This window comes from Protopterus annectens, chromosome 4.part0, assembly GCF_019279795.1.
Source record: "Protopterus annectens isolate FY-2018-M chromosome 4.part0, PAN1.0, whole genome shotgun sequence".
In the NCBI taxonomy this organism is placed as follows: Eukaryota; Metazoa; Chordata; order Ceratodontiformes; family Protopteridae; genus Protopterus; species Protopterus annectens.
In genome coordinates, this window is record NC_056733.1 from 1,058,180,939 (window position 1) to 1,058,201,599 (window position 20,661).

The 20,661-nt window shown below is 41.2% G+C and overlaps 1 protein-coding gene across 2 annotated transcripts in view; it reads left to right on the top strand.

Moving 5' to 3' along the window:
* Window positions 1–3,278: 3,278 nt before the first annotated feature.
* The window catches only part of CCNG1 (cyclin G1), a 294,124-nt gene continuing 276,741 nt past the window's right edge, over window positions 3,279–20,661 (top strand). The window contains exon 1 of one of the 2 annotated variants that reach the window (XM_044068987.1): window positions 3,279–3,498. The gene's annotated coding sequence lies outside the window, so the exon portion shown is untranslated. The remainder of the gene's footprint in view (window positions 3,499–20,661) is intronic. The other variant, XM_044068986.1, reaches the window with a different exon arrangement.

The following is a 20,661-nucleotide window of genomic DNA, read 5'->3' on the forward strand; positions in this document are numbered from 1 at the left end:
TGGCAGATCCTGGCACCCGACAGGCAGCTGACAGTAACCTTCTCCTTGTTTAGCCTGGTGAGTGGGACATCAGTGTGCCTGACTATAGAGTCCCCTATAACTAGTGTGTTGGGTACGTTGTTTTGCCTTATTGGCTGTGGTTGAGTGGCACACTGAGTCTGTGGGCTGTGTGTTATTTGGCTTGTGCTGGGGGATGGAGGTTGCTTGCGTTTCTGCTTTGGAGGTCTCTGTTGCTTAATCAGATTATTATTGAGAGCCTCCGTGAATGTTTTTGTGTTGCTATATGTGGATTTTGGTGGTGTAGATTTAATGAGACTATGTGATGAGTGTGGTGTGGTGCAATTGTTTACCTTCTCCTCATGACTGTCAAGTTCAGTCTTGGTTGGAGAGAGCTTTACCTCCAGTTTGGCTAGATAAGTGCATCTCTCACAGGTTGTAATGTTGGGTGGTAGGAGGAGAGGGTTGTCTGTGTACATGAGGCAATTTCTACATTGCCTCAAGATGCCCAGATTCATCAGGTAGACAGGAGAGAACACTGGGAGCTGACCCTTGGACATGCCTGAATAAAAAATATTTTCCTCTAGATAAGTGAGGAAAGTGAGTACAAGAGCTATTTTTCTCTAAGCCATTGAGAAAAGTAAGTACAAAACTGTTTTCCTCTAGGCAACGAGGAAGACTGAGTGCTATAGTAATTAGTAGCTTATTTAGTGCTTACAAGTTCTGAACAAGTGCTGAGCATGAATAAGCAAATTTAAGTGCTAAAACTAAGAATCTGCACTAGACGAGTTACAGGACAGAAACAAGTGCAAATTTAGGCTTTCAAATCAGAAAGTTGAGAGATGGAAGATTGCCCAAATGACCAATAACTACAATTTCTGGGCTAGAACCACTCCTTATGTGGTAGACAGGTTACCTAGTGCTCACTACTCCCACTGATAAGCTAGAAGGCTTCCCTCCAACACAGAAAGACTTGGGGGGGCTCAGAAGCTTACATACAGTCCTGGATACAGCAAATCTGTATCTGAACTACCCTAGTTACAGGAAAGGTAGGAAACAGGCTTACAGTTTTTTTGTTTTTTTTTTTACAGAAAAGTAGCAAAAACAGTAGTAAAAACAATTCACATGCAGTGCAAGTTAGCACACTTGAGTATGTAGCAAAATTAGACCAAACATTTAAAAAATACAATTAAATTAAAAAGGACTAAAAGCAAGTGCAGAAAGAGTTTATTAGGTAGAATGTGGTAAAGAGATGGGACTAGGGGAGTGTCCCAGATCAAATCTCCAGTGGGGCGGGCAACTGCAAAAGCCACCAAATTTAAACTACAAATCAAAAATAAGGGGAAGGGTTGGGACAAAACAGAAGAGGAACGCAGACGCAGGTCAGCGTCAGCTCAGAGCCACGCCCAGTTTTTAAATCCCGAGCGCACGCTCTGGGAGTTATGTAAATTGCAAGGCATAACCGTCCAAGGATAAAGGCGACTATTTGAAATACTGGACCGTTTGTACTGGTGGTGTCGGTGTTATTTAATGTCCCTACATACGCAAGACACTCCCTGTATACTCCGTTGTGGTCTCCTGAATGCATGAAATTTAAGACATTATGTCATGAGATTTTTATGATAAAAGTATTTCCTAAGTTTCTTCTAATAGTTGATGCAATTCATTTTTTTATCTCTGAAAAAGTTTTCGCCCCTTTGGCTAGAATATAGGCAGTAGTTCCACTTATTGGTGTAGTATTATATTGAACAACAGAAATAATTAAATTGTGTCAATAAAATGAAACTGAGTATTCGTACTGGTTTTACTTTTTTGCACGCATGCTTTGCCCTGCAATGTCACACAATGTTCATCATATTAATCAGTGCTGCTGTCTGAACTGCCCCAGATTTTATCAGTGTCCAGATTTTTGACTCAGTTCACCGAGGACAGACTACCTATCTATGTCAAACAGAGCTCCTCATTAGCACTCTTCAAGAAAAATCTCGATGATTGGACGTGAAATTCACCCCGGGGATCACTTCTGTGGCTCTACTCGACAGGGGCACAGGAAAAATAATTTTCTTGGGTGGCGAAAGCCAGGGTACATTTTTTGGCTAGGCTTGTATGGGCCCTAGGGCTGATAGCCTAGTACCTACCTATGACTACAGTCAATAAACAATGACATAGAGTTTCAGGCTTCATATCCTTCAGAAAAGGCATGCTGGCCCAAACCATGCTGCGAGTATTTAAATCTGTCCATATTTTGGGCCAGTGGCCACCTCCCCATTATTTTTTGCTTTGTCCAGATTTCTTGCAGTAAGACGTAGGGTACTTGGGTTAAATCCATATCCTGTCAATGATGCAACCCATGTAGCTAAGGCTACCGCATCAGCGAGCATTGGTGTATCTACCGTTTTGGTAAGGATCCTTACACTACTGTAGCTCTCAAGAAAAAGTCCGACTTTGTACAAACGAAACAGACGGAGGCAACCCTAGTGCACAGTGAATACAATGTACACGTGGGTGTTTGATAATCACATGAAGAGCTTTGCAGGTCTATTTTGTTGGTTAAAACGAGCAGTGTATAATCTCTTCGACTTCGAGGGAAATTCCCTCAGGGAATATATGCATATGGAATAGTGTTTCATTACCCGACGGCAGCCTTGTATTACCATGGCAGTATGTGAAATAAGTCATCAATCAAATTAGTAATTCTCGTGAAATTAAGAAAGTACTAAGTGGAAGCTTGATTATAGCATGCCTCTCAACTTTGCTTTATGAATTATGCACAAATATAACAATGGGAGCAAAGGCTCAGAAACGAGGATCACGTTTTAAACATTGCTCTAATTCACTTAAAAAAGTTATAGCGCATCATGTGTTTCATGGATATGTAATGTATCTTTTAAACGATAAAAGGGATGAAACTCTAACGGCAGGCATTATTGACAGTAATCCCCAGTGATTTACCAGGAAATACAAAAATAAATACGACGCACAGAGGAAAATAACAAAAGCAAGGATGTTATGCAAAATCAAAGATACTTGAAATCTATGTGCAGCAGGCTAACCGTCTTTGTTGATGGTCAGTAAGAGTAGTGCCACCTTGTTGCTAAGCTGCACAGATTGGAAGAGGTCGATGGTTTCCTGAACCTACGATCTCGGCATTGTGACTTACAGATAGACCAGTGGCTGTGCGCCTCGCTGTGTGGGCGTGGCGTGAAGACTGAATGACAGCAAAATAGACTAATAGGAGCCGTAAGAAGCCAAGGCCTCGTGTGATGGGTTGATTTTTGTTTCTTTCCTTTGGCCAAGGGCAGCAAGCTTACTGGAGGAGAATGGGGTCTGGGTCTTCGCTTTAGGGGATGGGGTTAATCAATTATTATAGCAACATGATTTTTTAAGTTTTTGTTGTATTTGAGTCCAGTATACATGTATCCTGCTTATTTATTTTAAACGTTTCGAATTTTGACGTTTTTTGCTTTGTACAACCGAAGACAAATCACCAATCATCCCAAGGTAATTTAATATATCGCTTAATACGGGGGGATTTATAGAAATTTCATTTAAGTGTAGAGTATAACGGCTGACGTAACGGTAAATACTATAATGGCAGTATTCTTCTGTCTCTGTCAAAGTTAACTGTTTGATGGCGATAACTTATGGCTTTCTTACGTGCTTATCGTTTGCTATTAAAAGAAGTTGGCTACAGTTTGTGCTTATTTGCGTGTGTGAGGAAAAGGGATAATACCGTAAGTCATACTTCGACAATTGTTTACGTGTACAGAGGTGCTTTTTGGTCTTCCCCTTTATTTGGGGTACCAGTGATAAGCGTTAAAATGTCTCCGTTTTTGCGTAACTTCTGTTTATCGGATACAAATATGATAAGCGTTGTTCGCCTTTGCTGAGGAACGGACATGCCCAGGCAGGTCTTGGCTGAGCGGAGGGGGCGGGGCCGTAAAACTGAAATTTAATTACTGTGGAACTCTAAAGCAACAGGAGTAAACTGTGTTGCACTTATTTATTTTGGTAATGGTGTTCCTCACCACTGAAAGTGCACTGATTTTTGACCGTTACTTCCTGTTTGCAGAAGTTCAGTGTTAACGGTTAGGTTAGTTACGGTGCTTAGTTTCTATGGGCGTTTCCGGGGGGGGGGGGGGCTAAAACAAGAGCTGGGTCAGGTGTTAGTCACATTTATTTTTTTGGGGGGGGGGCTAAAACAAGAGCTGGGTCAGGTGTTAGTCACATTTATTTTTTTGGGGGGGGGGCTAAAACAAGAGCTGGGTCAGGTGTTAGTCACATTTATTTTTTTAGGAGGTACTCCATATTGTGTAGAAGCCGTAGCCACCACCCCTTCTCGATTTCGCTAACGTTACCTGCGTGGTGGCAAGTTCCAGTAATGGTCCTGTACTGGTGTTTGTGGAGATTAGGGTACGCCGTTGTTGGCTCCTCTTCACTCGCGAATGGTGCGACCCCAATGATTGTTTTAAAAATCATTTTGAAAAATAGTTATTTCATGACACAGTCCTGATCTTGATAGTCTTCCCTATCTGATAGTAATTTTGCTCATCTAGTATTGTCTGAAAAGAGTCCATGAACCATCGCATACCCGTTCATTAATTCTTGTAGTGGCAAGCTTAATCCAGTTGATGGTTATAGGGAAGCCTTGAGTGTATTTTCGTCCGTATCCAGTGAGTGCATGGTGGGGAGAATTTATATTGAAATGTGTTACCCTTTCACAGGTACCTGGCATACCCATGAGCTGTGGTCAGTCATATAATGAGTATGTAAAACTGGTCATAAACTTTAACGGATCCCTCGTTGTTCTCGGATGATTAGACATGGTGATAAGATAAGATGCCTTTTTGGAGGTTGGCCATTTGTCATTGAAGAGCTTCCTTATCTTAAGCTGTAGTGAAACATTTTGTGTATGGTTGTGTTGGAATAAACGCAAGCTGGCATTAGGGTTGCCACCTTTTCAAATGCCAACATGGGACATTTTTGGTATAAACATCAGATTTTGCAGGCCAAAACATACCCATGGCCAGTACAAATGGCAGAACTTCTCTTTTTTGCGTACATAAAAGCTTTTTCATGTAGCATTTTAGTTGCTTATTCGGTTTATTATAACATTTAGGTGTTTCAGATACAGGATAACTGTTTTATGCAACTATTACATAACCTATAGGAAATAATTTTGTCCTAAAATCTCAGGACATTTGCCATTTTTACAATTTTTTTGCATGACACAACTGCCCAAAGAGGGACTGTCCCTCACAAAGTGGGACAGGTGGTAACCCTAGCAGGCATAAAGATATACAATGCAAGAGTGGTATTTTAGGATCAGGTCACACCACAGAGAGTTAAAGCCGTTACTAGCCTCCAGATGACTAATGTTGAAATAGTAACGGGTGCTGGAAGAACTGGATGGAGGTATAGGAATGAATGACTGAAGCTGACTCACCCATTCAGAGGAGAGGGAAGCAACATAGGCTTGCTGAAGTAGCAGTGTTGAGCTTAGAGTTGCTAGCGGTATACCCCTTGTCAGCAGGTTGTGCATGCAAGCTCCACAACTGCTGCTTGTGGGAGGCGGTTTGGGCACTCCATGTCAGCAATGTGGCACTACAGCAGCATTATGAATTTCCTCCCCGTATACCCAGGCCTGAGTTGGGTTGAGCCTGAGCGCTGATGTAGATCCAGGAAACCTGGTGAATGAGGAGTGGAGCTAGTGACAGCAGATCCTCAACTATGAGGAGAGGGAGTGCAAAAAAAAAGTGACCTATGAAAAACATTTCAAACGGTGAAAAAAAAATACATTGGTGTATGTATGTAAAGCATTTACATAATGAATTTGTGCACTTGATGTAGACAAACACAGTAGAGTAAGTGATATTTGTTGAACAGGTAGGTTGGCTGAACCATGAGGGTCTTTTATTTATTGAGTACTTTTCCATCATTGGGGCAACAGTTGTAATGAGCACTTGGGGAATCTTGGTACGTGCTTGCAGTGATCACTGCTGCTGATGTGAGTACCACATACTTTTTTCTACTGCGTTAGGATACTGGATAAAACCAGAGCCGACACTAAAGACCCATCAACCTCACTTACAAATTAGGCGTATAGTGCCAGCTTTAGAGCACCCAAACTGATAACATAACTCTATACAGAGAGATGTCGCTGAGGTGCACAACTGATGTAAATTAAGAACAAAAATCCGCTCTAAAAGCAGCTGTACGCAGGATGCTAGAAACTCGCAGCATTACACTACCTTAGTTGGAATTAAGAGGTATATACATAGACAAAGAACTGGGTTAAAATCCAGAAATAATCGGGGACACTTCATCTATTAACCTGACAGGATAGGAGACTGAATTAACATACATGTTCCGAATACTACAAGTTTATAACTTTGATTTATAGAATGACCTCCATCTTAAGTCACCAGTTTTTATGACGTTTTAAGAGGCTCAGGCAAAATCCAAGTCAAAATCAGCGTTAGTTGGTAGGAGCAGACCAACTATTTCGAACGGACATCCACAAGAGAATCGAACTGCACAACTATAAAGCAACACACCAGGACAGTGAACAGCTACCCTATTTACTGCACTCATACGCACCAATTTGAGCAGATTTCCAGCTCTTAAACTTCCATCTCCAAAATGTGGAACATTGGCTGCTTAAGTGGGAGAAGCACTAGATGCGTGTACCTCCAACAACCACTAACAGCCTGCCTGTAAGCAGCACACACTTCCGCGTTTACTCACAACAGGCTACTACACAACACAAAATGCATAACTGTCATCTTGTTACTGCAAGAGATCTGGGCAAGCCAAATATAACGGAGGGGTACAGATCCCAATTCAGTCATCACTTTTAATTATTGCTCTTAAAAAGTTAATGGAAGAGGTATTTTACTAACCTACATTTTCTGCATCCCCCTCAGCTGTCCACATTTTCACAGAAACCAGACAAACACTGCAGTACGTTGTCTCATTCTTTCAAAACAACCGCTTCAGGGCTAACAGCTGTGTGATCATTGCGTGCACTTGCTAGCGTATTAGAACTGTTGCCCCGATAATGGAAAAGCACAGTGCAGTTGAATGAACAGTTTGAAGCTATCCTGTGTAAGTTTTTAAAAATGTAAATTATAATGTGTGACGACCCTCCAGTGGACCAATAATCAAGGAGACTCGGTCTTCACCACTCGTACCAGTGGGGGAATGTTCACTGAGAGGATAAGTACACACAGCAGTATTTCCAGTTGCAGCTCTCTGCATCAAGTGCAATTTCCCGTAAGAGCACACAGAGACCGCAGTCGGTCCGTGGCTGGTTTCTCCCTCTTCCTTCAGATCCCCAGTAAGACTCCCCACTGGCACAGCTATAGAGTTGAGATCTCGGCTGAGTGACCAAGCCAAGACCTCCAGCACCCTCTCTGTCCAACCAGTGCTTCATGTCCCTGCCCAAGTACCTGATACGTGCACACTTTTTGAGGTTTGATTTGTGTACACACACACACACACACACACACACACACACACACACACACACACACACACACACACATACATACATCTAGGAAAGGCTGGCACAGGTTTACTAGTTATACCCCCTTCTGCCCAGACTATAAGATAGTTATTACTGCCACCAGTTACTCCTTATCAGCTACTTTAAGGCTCTTCCAAGGGTACCCAAAATACTGAGTGATATTAATACAAGTGGTAGTTTGACCGAGAGCAGTGGTGTTTGGAGTGGCCAACACAGTGTCACCAGGTAGATATCCAGGTACTCTCCCAACTTAAAAATATTTCTACACAGATCAGCCAAAATGAAAGGTTTAAATATGTTTAATAGTAAATAATAGAAGAATAAGACAATAGTAAATATATAGTCACAGTGACATCAGAGTTCAGAACCACAGGAAATATTTAAAATAACATTGCAGTACATGCTTACACAAATAAAAAAAATCTGAGCTTCAGTTTATTCCTGATTGTATTTAAGAGACTTACTGTACTCTTAAAACTTACTAATAGAGCAAGGCAGGTGTGGTGAATTATCTTCTAGTTGTTGTAGGTCCAATACAGATTGCAGAATACCCTGTCTCACTCGGAGACTTCTCAGATTAATATCTCGCGTATTACTGAAGCTGGCATTACTTAGCACCTACCTGTAAAGTATACAGTCAAAGGCTTGCTCAGATCTTTTGCAGATTCTGGAAGTCATGAAAGTATGAATGATTGCAATTGTTGTAAGACTTGTAATTAGTTCACCCTAAAGACAATACAGGAAGCTCCCTAGTACAGACATTGTGTCTCTTGCTGCACTGAAAACTGAAAAATACCTCAGTATTGTGTCCTGTGAAGTAATTTAATTTCGGCTATTTTTATGAAGTTTGCTGGGCTGAGGTTAACCTCCTGTATTCCAGTTTCCAGTGTTAAAACAAATACATGTAAACAGTTAAAATAGTGCATGTACATTTCTGTTATCTTCCAGCAGGGCACACTGTGAATCTATTTCAAACACTTTATAAAAATACCTTTTCACTACGCATGTCTGTGGAAACCAGTTTGATATACACATGACATGTAGTTCTAATACATTTGTAACACCCTCATTTTGTGTAAAGTTTGATATTCACAAATGACACACAATTATTTAGAAAATTCCAGCTAGCTGTGCTGGCAGTATCTCCTTCAGGTTCATAGGTAGGTACTAGGCTATCTGCTCGAAGGCATTTATAAGCCTAGCAGAATGTGTTTGCTTTCGCCGCCCCCTTTAGATAATTCCCTGTGCCTCTGTCCAGCAGAGCCACTGAAGTGATCCCCGGGGTAAACTTTGTTTCCCATCCACTTGTCAAGGTTTATCTTGAAGAGTGCTAGCGAGGAGTTCTGCCTAATGTAGATTGGAATCTTGTTCCAAAGCATGGGTAGTCTCTGGGACAGGAATCTATCCCTCCAGCACATCCTATTTATTGTTATGGTGAGGTTTAGATCCCTAGAGCGTGTGGCTCAAGGGGATAAGGTTTTCTTAAGGGGAGCATGCCCATCAATTCTGGTTTGGACATGGCCTTAGGCAGAGATCACCTCTGAGCAGGCGGTATGCAACCGAGTACAGCTGGAGTTTCTTCAGTCGAGCTGCATAGGGCATCTGTTTGAGGCCAGTGATCCTCTTGGTGAGGTACTTCTGTGGTCTTTCCAGCTGTTGCAGGTGTCTTGTAAGGTACATCCCAAATAGGGCATTGTACTCTATGATGGGTCTGATGATTGATGTGTAGAGGGGCACAATGACCTCTCTTGATCTGGATGCAAACCCTTTTGTGATTAGGTGGACCACATAGGAGGTTCTGACCACTTTGGCAATGTGATTATCAAAGGAGAGAGTACTATCTACTTGGGTCCCCAGATCCCTTATTACGTTTTCCGTATTTAGGGGACTACCACCTATGTGGTAGTTTGTGGGTACTTTATTTCCAAAGGGAATAACTATGCACTTTTGGCATTTAGCTTGATGCCATGATTTTGACACCAGGTATCTGTCTCAGTGAGACACTTTCGGAGGATGTCGGTGTCAGCCAATGAGTCAATTATAGCCCCTAGTTTGCAGTCGTCTGTGAAGTTGGTCAGCCATAGTCCTCCTGTGCTTGTCTGTACCTCTGAGAAGTATATGCCGATCAAGAGAGGTCCTAGGACTGAGCCCTGGGGAATGCCACTTGTAACTGGTTTAGAGTCAGACCTAGCTCCTGCAACTCACCATGTGGGTTCTGTCCGTGTGCCAACTGGCAACCCATCTTTTGACATAGGGGTTTATGTTAAGGCTGGTGAGCTTGTCTATAATACCAGAATGGGGAATGGTGTCAGAAGGCCTTTGCGAGGTCTAGGTAGGCTGTGTGTACCACCTTTCCCTCATCTATAGCCTTGGTAACTCTCTCATAGAAGTCTACCAGGTTTAGGAGGCATGATCTGCCCTTAACAAAGCCAAACTGGGTAGGGTCCAGTGTTTGGAGGTTCCCAATGTCTCTGTTAATGAGTTCCATGATGATGCACTCCATAGCCTTGCAGACCAAGCTAGTCAGGCTTATAGGGCGATAGTTCCCGGGGTCTGTTGTGGCGCCACCTTTGTGGAGCGGAATAACTGTTGCTGTTCACCACTCTATGTGTATGTATTCTGTGGAGAGGCTGAGTTTGAACAGTGTGTTTAGGTGAGGGGTTAATTCGTCTCTGAGCTCGTGTAGGACTCTGCCTGGGACACCATCCGGTCCCATTGATGCTGTGTTTTTGGCTTTGGAGAGGGCTATTTTAACCTGAGTGTCTGATTTCAGGGGCTCTACATTCTTCTGGTATGGTTTTGGCCCTTTTGGGGTGAGGGGGGGGTGAAGTTTGCACTGAACCTGTCTGCCAGGATGTTGGCTATATCGGTTGGTTCACTGTATTTTGTGCCATTCTGCACCAACTCCGAGCAGATCTGAGCATTGCCACTTAGATTCTTAACATAGCTAAAGAATGCCTTGTGGTTATCTTTGGAGTCTTGGCAACTTTTCAAAGCTCGCCTTGGACGATTTTATGAGGGATCGTAGTTTCTTGCTGATATTAATCAGGGATGTCTTCCCTTCTTGGGATTTTACTCTCATCTGTACTAGTTTCCTCCTTCTATTGTATAACTTGTTTATGGCAGGGGTCCACCAGATTGGTTTCCTTTTCTTGGAGGAGTGAGTCTTGGTTTTGCTTGGGTAGCACGATCCATGCATTCTTGGAGGAGTGAGTCTTGGTTTTGCTTGGGTAGCATGATCCATGCATTCTTGTAGGTGCCTGTAGAATGCATTAGTAAAGGATTTTTGCAGTTTGGACAGCATTATCCGTTAGCATGGGGGCTTTGAAACTTTCCACCTCCAACTTAAGTAATGTGAAGTTTACTTTTGAAAAGTTTTTCACGGTGGTTTCCTTGTCCGGGGGTGGGGGAAGAATGTGGATATCCAAAGTGATTTGTTTATGGTCAGGTCTAACCAGCGAGGGGTTGACCTCCGGTGTGGAATACTGGTCGCCCATGTTGGGGATGACCGGGTCCAAAATGTTGTCGCCTCTGGTGGGAGTGTTGACCAGTTGTTCCAGGGTGTTTGAGTTTATAAATTCTAGGAAATGTTGGGCAAGGGAGTTAGTACTTGAGTAGTTCTCCCAGTTAATGTTTGGGTAGTTGAAATCACCCAATATTAGGGTGTTTGGTAGGACCTTTATGTTACCCAGTGTTTCCAGAAATGTGGAATGGGGGTCCTGGGACATGGTGGGTGATCTGTAGCAAGCTACAATTTGAATTGCAGTTTTGCCTGTTGTTAGTTGTGCACGTGGATAATCTCTGAAGCATTGTGCTGTGCCACTGACCTGGAGGTGTGGGTATCCTTGATGAATATGGATACTCCCCCGCCTTTTGTATTTCGGTCTGGGTTCTGTAGCCGAAATGTATGGTATGAGTTGTAGCCTGGTAGTGCTGGGGTGCTCTTTGTAGCCTTTAACCAAGTTTCTGCATACATGTATTGATTTTTCTTCATACTGAGGAGTGCCTCAAGTGCGTGCATTTTGAGGTTTAGACTTCTGGCATTGAGTAGTATTGCCCTCAGATTTTTGTTACTTGTGCTATTTACGGCGGTGGGTTTGTCTTTTGAGCCTTGCCTAAAAAAGGCAATATGGGGGTGGCAAGAGCCTTGGCCAGTATTCGAAAGCCTAACGGTGACAGGTGCAAGCCATCTCTAGCGAAGCAGCGTGGCTTGTCGAGCATGGCATCTCAGGCAGACAGACACTGGATCCCCTTTGAATGACACCAGAAACTTAGCCAATTGTTGAAATTGATAATTTTTTTCTTTATACCGTGGTATCATTCTTGGTGAGGGCAGGATACTACTCGGGGTTAGGGTCATACCGGCCTGGGCTACGTGATCAGAGAGCTCTTCCATGTCTCTCTTCATGTAGTCCAGGGAGGTATGGCTCAAGTCATTCACACCAACATGGACAATGACAGAGTCGTGTTTGTACTTGTTCTGGAGTGACCGGAGTGCTTGTGTTATGTTGCTGGATCCTGGCACCCGACAGGCAGCTAACAGTAACCTTCTTATTCAGCCTAGTGAGTGGGACGTCAGTGTGCCTGACTATAGTCACCTATTACTAGTATGTTGGGTATGTTATTTTGCCTTGAGGGCTGTGATTGCATGGCACACTGGTTTTGTGAAGTATGTGTTTCATGGTTTGTGTTGGGGGGTGGAGGTTGCTTGGATGTCTGCTTTGGAGGGCTCTGTTGCTTTTGCAGATTTTTATTTAGAGCCTCAAAGTATGTTTTTGTGTATTTATGTGTTTTTTACTGGTGCTGTTTAATGGGTCTATGTGAGACTGGTGGTGTGATGCCATTATTTCCCTTCTCCTGTTGACTGTCTGATCCAGTCTTGGGTTGAGCGAGCTTATCCTCCAGTTTGGCTGTATAATTGCATCTCTCGCATGTATTAGTGTTTGGTGGTAGGAGGAGAGGGTTGTATATGTACATGAGGCAGTTGTTACATTGCCTCAAAATGCCCATATTCACCAGTTGGACTAGAGAGTACACCTGAAACTGCCCTTTGGACATGCCTGGATAGGTACAGTAAACTGTTTTATTGAATGGCTTATAAGGTCGCGAATAGAGAGCCTTGTCCTTCTATAGTGCTAGGGTTTATAAGTGCTTGCTATGAGTTTTGAGCAAGTGCCAGGCTGGGAAATGAATGGCTTGAGTGCTTAAGTTCAAAGTTTGTCTAGTTCCAAGGAAAAATTGAAGAGGAGACTCTTTGAAGCCGGGAATAGTTATACCCTAGCTACCCGGCGCGCAAAACCGGTCAAATGTGGTTATTATAGCAGGGAAATGAAAGAGATAGAGAATTAGCCCAAAATGACCAATAAACTACTACTTTTTGACCTGAAACTACTCCTCCATGGACAGATAGGCTGCTCAAAGCTCCCCTCTCTGACAGGTGAACAGAGAAACTTCCTTCTATCCAAGTAAGGTACGGGCAAACAGATCTGTAACACAGCCCTGAATTCAGCACTAACCTGAAAACTGGACTGTACTAGCCCAGAAAGGTGGGGAAACAAGTATATATATATTTTTTTCCAGAAAATAAAGCAGATACAATCAAAAATACACTTTAAATGTGCATAAAAAGATGCTTATTGTTATATATCTCAGTTCAGAGTTATAGTCAATGGCCCTAGTAATAAAGTAGGAAGAAACACAAATACAGTAAAAGCAGATGAATAAAGTGCAATTATATATATGTGTGTGTGTGTGTGTGTGTGTGTGTGTGTGTATAATATATATATATATATATATATATATATATATATATATAATACACACACACAATAGAAAACGAACAATCTGATTTAAACAACTTACCCAATTAACCAGAAAAAAACTCAAAACTAAGCCCTGTTCCAGCAGTCTTCAATCAGACAAGTTCTAACAGCACACTCCCACTACTAGGGTGCAGGGGAACCTTCTCCAAAAAAGATGGCCTGGATCAGTTCTCAAGTTATACAAACAAAGCTAGATTCAGCAGGCCTGAACCTGGTCCTATGCTGCAGCAACAAGGCGCACCAATTTCAGAAAGAAACAGTTTGAATAAGCAGGCACAATAAGCCTGTGACCAGAAATTTCCAGCTCAGAAGGGCAGAGTCCAGCCTCTCCTCCCACAAGAGTGCAAACCACAAACCTTCTTACTGTAGAATAACTGGCCTGAAGCCCAAGTGCTTAAACCAGAAGTAATACACTTTTATAATTGCAGACACTGAGCTTTCAATCAGCGATTCCCAGCTTAGACGGATGTAAGCTACCTGTCCTGCCACAACAGTGCAGACCACAAACCTTCTTAATGTAAAACAACCGCTATGAAGCCCAAGTGCTTAAACCAAAAGACTTAGAGTAACAGTTGCAATTTAATCAGGCTACTGCCAAGCAGCAATAAGTGAAGCAGAATAAATAAAACTGAGTACTTTTAAGAAGAGGCAAAAGCAAAATAAAGGAGGAGGAAACACAAATACAGTACTTACAAAAAAAAAATCATCTGCTTTTAAAGTGCAAGGAGAGATGAAGGAAGAACCTAAGTGGGTTGGCCTTGTCAAATCTTCTCTTTGTATTACGTAGCGTGAACACTAGACTCAGAATATGATCTCACTGTATTTGGTTAAGTGAGTAAATGAGATAGACTCGGGAAGAGTGTTCAAATAGAGACAGGACGGACGGGCAATTCCAGAGCCACTAACACCAAAACAAGAACAGGGAGGGTGGGTTCCCTGTATTCCAACCTACCCCTGTGCAGTGACATTTATCCCAACCCAGGTCCCATTTTTCTCCCCTCTCAACCCTATAAACTCCTATAAATCGCTAAACTTCACAACCCTTAACCTTCAAAGTATCAGAAACAAAATCCTAGATTTGCATGCCTGGATAGCACACAACAAACCTAATATTATAGCCACTGCTGAGACATAGTTAAAACCTTATGTTAAAAACTCCAAATTTCTACCCCAGGCTTTGTTTAACATCAGGTAGACCCCGTAAAAAATGGAGGAGGTGTAGCACTGATATACCCAAACACTTTTAATATAGTCCCATATACTAAGTCTATCCCTCATTTTTCCACAGCTGAACTATTAATGTCCTTCCTAATTGAATAACTGCAAGAGCTTCTATAGTGTATTCCTGTGCATTCCTCCAGGCAATGACATTCCCATATTAGAAGAAATCCTAGCTTGGACTACAGATAACGTTAAAAAAAAATAAAGAAATCATTTTGGGCAATAGAAATATTGACTGGCTAGATGCATCTCACCACCATCTATCTTCCAATTTTAACTTGTATAACTAGACCCAGCTAATTACCAACATAACTAGACCCAACAAAAATAACAGTGGCTCAGTGTTGGACTGGATTATGGTCTCTGACCCTAATAGTCTCCACCACAGGGACATTCTCCAGTAGTATTAGTGACCACCTACCTTTATAATACTAATATTAGCTACCCCAAAGTAAACACCAGTATAAGCAAACTAGAGACTTATCCCACTTTTGTCCAACCATCCTTAACAATACTTTACAAAACATCAACTGGGATTCATTAAAGATCCTTCCCCTTGATGAGGCTGTTTCGAGTTCAACTCTACATTTCTCAAGATCCTAAACACTGCGGCTCCACTTCAAGAAAGAGTGAAAACTAATCATGCCAGTTGGCTTACTAGACCCCCTAAGCAACTCATGACTGTCGGGGACAAAGCATGGAAATTACGGCAAAAGAACAAAAATCCTTCTGACCTCACACATTGTAAACAAGTCCATAATCAAATAAAGTATCTAGTCATTATAAATAAACAAGAACACTGCCTTAGTCTACAAAATCGCCATAAGCAAAAGCCTAAAAAAGGTTGGTATCAACTCCTGACTTAACCCAGGCTCAAATAGTAATCCTTGTCCAAATCCAGATGAAACACCCACTGAAATAGCCCCACTCTTTAACTTGTATTTCATAGATACCATAGCTAATATGACCACCAGCATTCCACAAACCAATTTCGCTCTTTCAAATTCATCTGCTCAAAATACCTTTACTTCCCCTTTACCCAGCTTTTCTCTCACCTACTCAAAATACCTTTACTTCCCCTTCACCCAGCTTTTCTCTCACCTATAGTTACCACCACTATAAAAAAAAAATACTTCTTAATCTCAAACCTGGCACCAATGTCCCTGACAACCTTATCTCCAGAGTCCTTAAAAATATCGGCTAACTCTATTGTTTATCCCATCAGCATGCTTCTTAACAGATCTGTTCAGGGGTCCCACATATCTACAGTTTGGAAAAAGGCATATATTCTCCTTCATAAAGGCAGAAACAACAAAGATATTTCAAACTTTAGACCTGTTGCTATCCCCTCACCTATCTCTAAGATACTGGAAAAATGCATTCACACTCAACTTCTTATCTGCTACACAACCAAATCTTTTCTGCCACTCGCCATGGTTTTAGGCCAGGCCACAGCACTACCACAGCTCTTACATCCTTCTTGGACTGAGGTACTGGAAAAATTCTCTCTCGCCTCTTTCTTGACCTTCCTAAGGCCTTTGATGTGGACTCCCACCATCTTCTCAATAAACTCTCTTACTTTGGTATCTCTTCCCCTACCTTAAATTGGTCCTCAAACTACCTCACAGATAGTGACACCACTTACTGGATCCCCTCAGGCAGCAGTCTATCTGTCAGCCTGAGATGACATGGTTGGCAGACCTTGATACTTCACCAGAGATGGTCTTCATCTGTCACCCCTGGGATTGCGGCTCCTTGCTAAGGCTCTTGCCATCCTCCTAGTGCCTTTTTTAGGCAGTGTCTCAAGGACAAATTCCCAATGTAGAAACGCCATCTAAAAACAACCTTAAGGTTATGCTGCTAAACGCTAGGAGTCTTAACACGAAACTGCACTCACTGGAAGCAGTCCTCACCTTGAAGATGCGAACATTTGTGCAGTCAGAGACCTGGTTCAAGGCTGTGGAGAGCACCCCAGCCATACCAGGTTATACCTGTTTCCACACATTCAGACCACAAACTCACAAATTGAAGTGATGAAAACTAAAGGAGGTGGTGTATCAATTCTCATTAAAGATGAATACTCCTCCAGATTGGTCATACAGCATGATTCCCTGCCAAAAAAAGCAATTACTAGAAAATAGAAATCAAAGTCTAGACCAGTTTGACTAGAAGTAGTGATTATAGTAACAGAGAGAAAACAATTGGAATTGGGATCTTTAGAAAAGGGAAGGAGCAAACTACATAGGAAAAAATGGGAATTGTGAGAACAGTGTATGCAGAGAAGGAATGGGGTTTAAGAGGCAGGATTTGAATGAGCCATATAATGCTTAACTGATAGTGACTGGATTAGATTGTGATGTTTAATGTCTGCAATTACAGTTGTTTCAATGGTGTCTGATGTATAATGTTTGCAACTGAAGTGGTATCATTTTGTTTTTCATTTATATAAATGGATAGATGGAGCATTTCTCCCCGGGCCTCCGCTGAAAACAGGATCTGTGGAACCTAGTCGGACTTTCCCGGTCAACAAATGTTAAATAAAAAAATAAATAAAATAAATGTAAGATTTCCTATGTGATAATTTAGTTAAAGATGTTCGAGGGGAAAAAAAAGCATGATTCCCTGGAGATACTTCAGTTGCAATTAACTGTTGGTAGGACACCTGCTCAAGTCCATTGCTAGCTACAGGACCCCCTTCATGAATCAGGACACCCACTCTACCTGTTTTGATCTACTCAAGTCTTTCAAGATAAATTCACCTACCCATCCAATGATTAGGTAAATTACTCATGCTCAAACTCACTAGCCCAAAGGTCCCTCTACTTCATTAACTCCAAAGCCCTGGTCCAGCTGGTTAACACCCCCACAAGGGGTGCCAACACCTAGATCTGGTGCTTGCCAATATGGGGGAACCACTGTAGCACCCCCACTGTGAGCTCTTCCCTGGTGAGATCTGACCACAGATCAGTCTCATTTGAAGTAACTATCACACCTGACCCCCTCCCCAGCTAAACTTCTCCAAAACAGATTGTAACCTCTCACGGGATGGTATAAATAGCTTCTCTACACCTCCCTCCTCAGATGGAACTGGCAGCTATGCTGAGTTCTACACCACTGCTTTATACAAACACCTGTACAACTGCATTGCATTGACTCAGCTGTACCTGCTAGGACCAAAACAAGCTCATCAAAGAAGAGCAAACCTGCCTGGTGGACCTCTGCTATAAACAGGCTTTACAATAACAGCATGCAAGCCCTAAACAGGAAACGCTTCATCTGCTTAAACAAGTGAATAAGACTTCTTGTGAAGTCCTCCAAAGCAAACTGAATCCAAATTAGCTTCATCAACTAAAGACAAGCATAAGGAGTTCTTTAGTTCCATCTGTAACCTAAAAGGAAAGGCCCAGATTTGTGCCAGACTGGTAGTTAATGATACCGTATATACTGAGCTGAAGCAGTAGGATGAACCCCCATCCACAGTCAGTAATACACCAATTCAGGCCAATTTCAATAAAACCAGTACTGGAGTTTATTGAATGAATATTAAAAACAAATGAGCGCTTTCGTCCTGACCACTTCAGAACTTCATCAGGTAATGAATTCTATCTCGCATTCCATTTTTTAGTACAAATTACGTCATTAAAAAACGTCACCATCAAGTAATACATTACTTTAACTGACACACCCCCTTAAAGAAAAACATATAAAAAACAAAGTTGTGTGTATAACACAAAAAATCTATATGAAATACAATAAACATATTGTAAAAAACTTTCATTGTGATATAGTAAATGTAAATATAAATGTAAAAGTAGTGTTTAAAATACATAAATATCTAAAACATATCTTTCTAGGGCATAGAGATATGTTCATTTAAGCCTGGCCAACTAGATGCATTAAGACGCAACTCCCATTAAAGTTCCCTCTCTTGTAGCAAAAGTGACCAAGCACCACCTTGGAGTTATCTTTTTATGTTGTCAATAACAGTAAAATGGAAGGAATGACCAGCATTTTTCATTATGTGCCTGCTGAGTGCATTAGTATCTTTTTTTTTTTTTTTTTTTTTTTTTTTTTTTTTTTTTTTTTACGGTCTGTTTTTCCAATATATAAAAACAGCTACAACAATTACATAGAGCACAATAAATAATCCTTTTGGACCCACACTTTTTCATGTGACAAACGTTAAGTCTCTGTTTATGAGGAGAGGTTATCCATACAAGTTCATTATGGACATTATGTTGGAAGTAGTAAATAAAAGAGAGAGGTCACTTTAGTCCTTTACTATCAGATGTTGACACCAGCATTATTAGTATTGGCAACACCACCCAATTAATGAACGTGGAGAACCAAGGAGAGGGAAGGGACTATAAGACCTCTTTCATTACTATTTACACTAATGACCGCTATACTTTAAGAAGAATCCTAGACAATTGGTCCATACTAAATCATGAAAAAGCCATTCGACCATTTTTTGGTACACATCCCACCATGGTGTTTAAGAAAGGCAGAAACTTGAAGACTATTTTTGAAATGAAATCAAAGGGTAAGAATAACGGTCACATGAAAAAGTGTGCAACTACTGTAAACACACTAAGGAGGGTAGTACCTTCCTGATAAACAACATAGAAGTAAGACTCCACCAAAATTACAATTGTGGGTCTGAAAGGATTATTTATTGTGCTCTGTGTAATTGTTGTAGCTGTTTTTATATTGGAAAAACAGACTGTAAATTAAAAAATTGGATTTACGAACATTTGTATGACGTAAAATCAAAAAAAGATACTAATGCACTCAGCAAGCACATAATGGAAAATACTGGTCATTCCTTCCATTTTACTGTTACTGACAATATAAAAATGGAACTCTGAGGTGGTGCTTGGTCACTTTTGCTAGAAAAAGAGGGAACTTTAAAGGCAGTTGCGTCTTAATGCATCTAGTTGGCCAGGCTTAAATGAACATATCTCTGTCAGTTCCCTTTTAAAACTGAAAGCCAAAGAAAGATAATGTTTTAGTTATTTATTCACTATTTATATATTTTAAACACTTTTTACATTTATATTAATATTTACTATATCACAATGAACGTTTTTTACTATATATTTATTGTGCTTCATATAGATTTTGTGTGTTATTGTCGGAAGAAAAAATTCAAACGAGTCACATCTGTCTCAGGCGATGAATTTTCCTTTATTAGCAGTTAACCAGATTACACAGCATGTTGGCCAAGATGTCCGGTCTGGACTAATCTGATCTCCTCTGATCTGATCTGATCAACTTGTTTACTGACATCAACTTTTATACTGCAAGCAAAACAACTTTTTGTTACATTTCTGACCGTTGACAGTTGGCTATGAAAAACATATAGGATAAACATGTTTATCACAAATTACCTCAAACCCACAGCTAGTACAGAATGTTCAAGAAGTATAAAATGTTCAATTCAACAATGGTAGCTCAAATTTTCCAGCAGACACAGCCTGCCCCAGTAAATTAACTCTTACTCGGCCGTGCGTCTGTATCCCAGGCTTCACTGAGCTATAACCAAATCTCTTTATTCTGAAATGCAGAAAACAGATGATATTCAGGTTCATAAGCAATGCTGCATTTTGTTCACAGATGAGGCCCATCTTTGATAGGCATATCCCAACAAATAACATGTTCATTTTGCAAGAACAGGAAAAAGACAAATAACAGTATGTTTTTAAAACTTTTTCTCTTAACATTTCCCCCCTGAAAACACTTTTATTTGTCTTTTATTTCAGCAATATATGGTAAAAAATAAGTTTTTCTTTGCATACATTACTTCATTGGCAAGACAAATTTTTAAACTTCAAAAACATTTGCAGAGTCACATTTCAAGATATTCACTTTCACCAGTCTGTTGCAATTGCTGGTACATTGTCTTCGTAACAGCAGTATCAACCAGTCTTTGTAGAAGACCTCTGATACAGGGTATACAACAACAACCACATACCACCACGATAGCCACAGCTACTCCAACGGACACCAGGAAACTGCTGATGAGATGACTCCATTTTCCAAACCACGCTTGTAGAAAATCTGTAAAGGGATTATTTACCCCAGAGTTCTCTG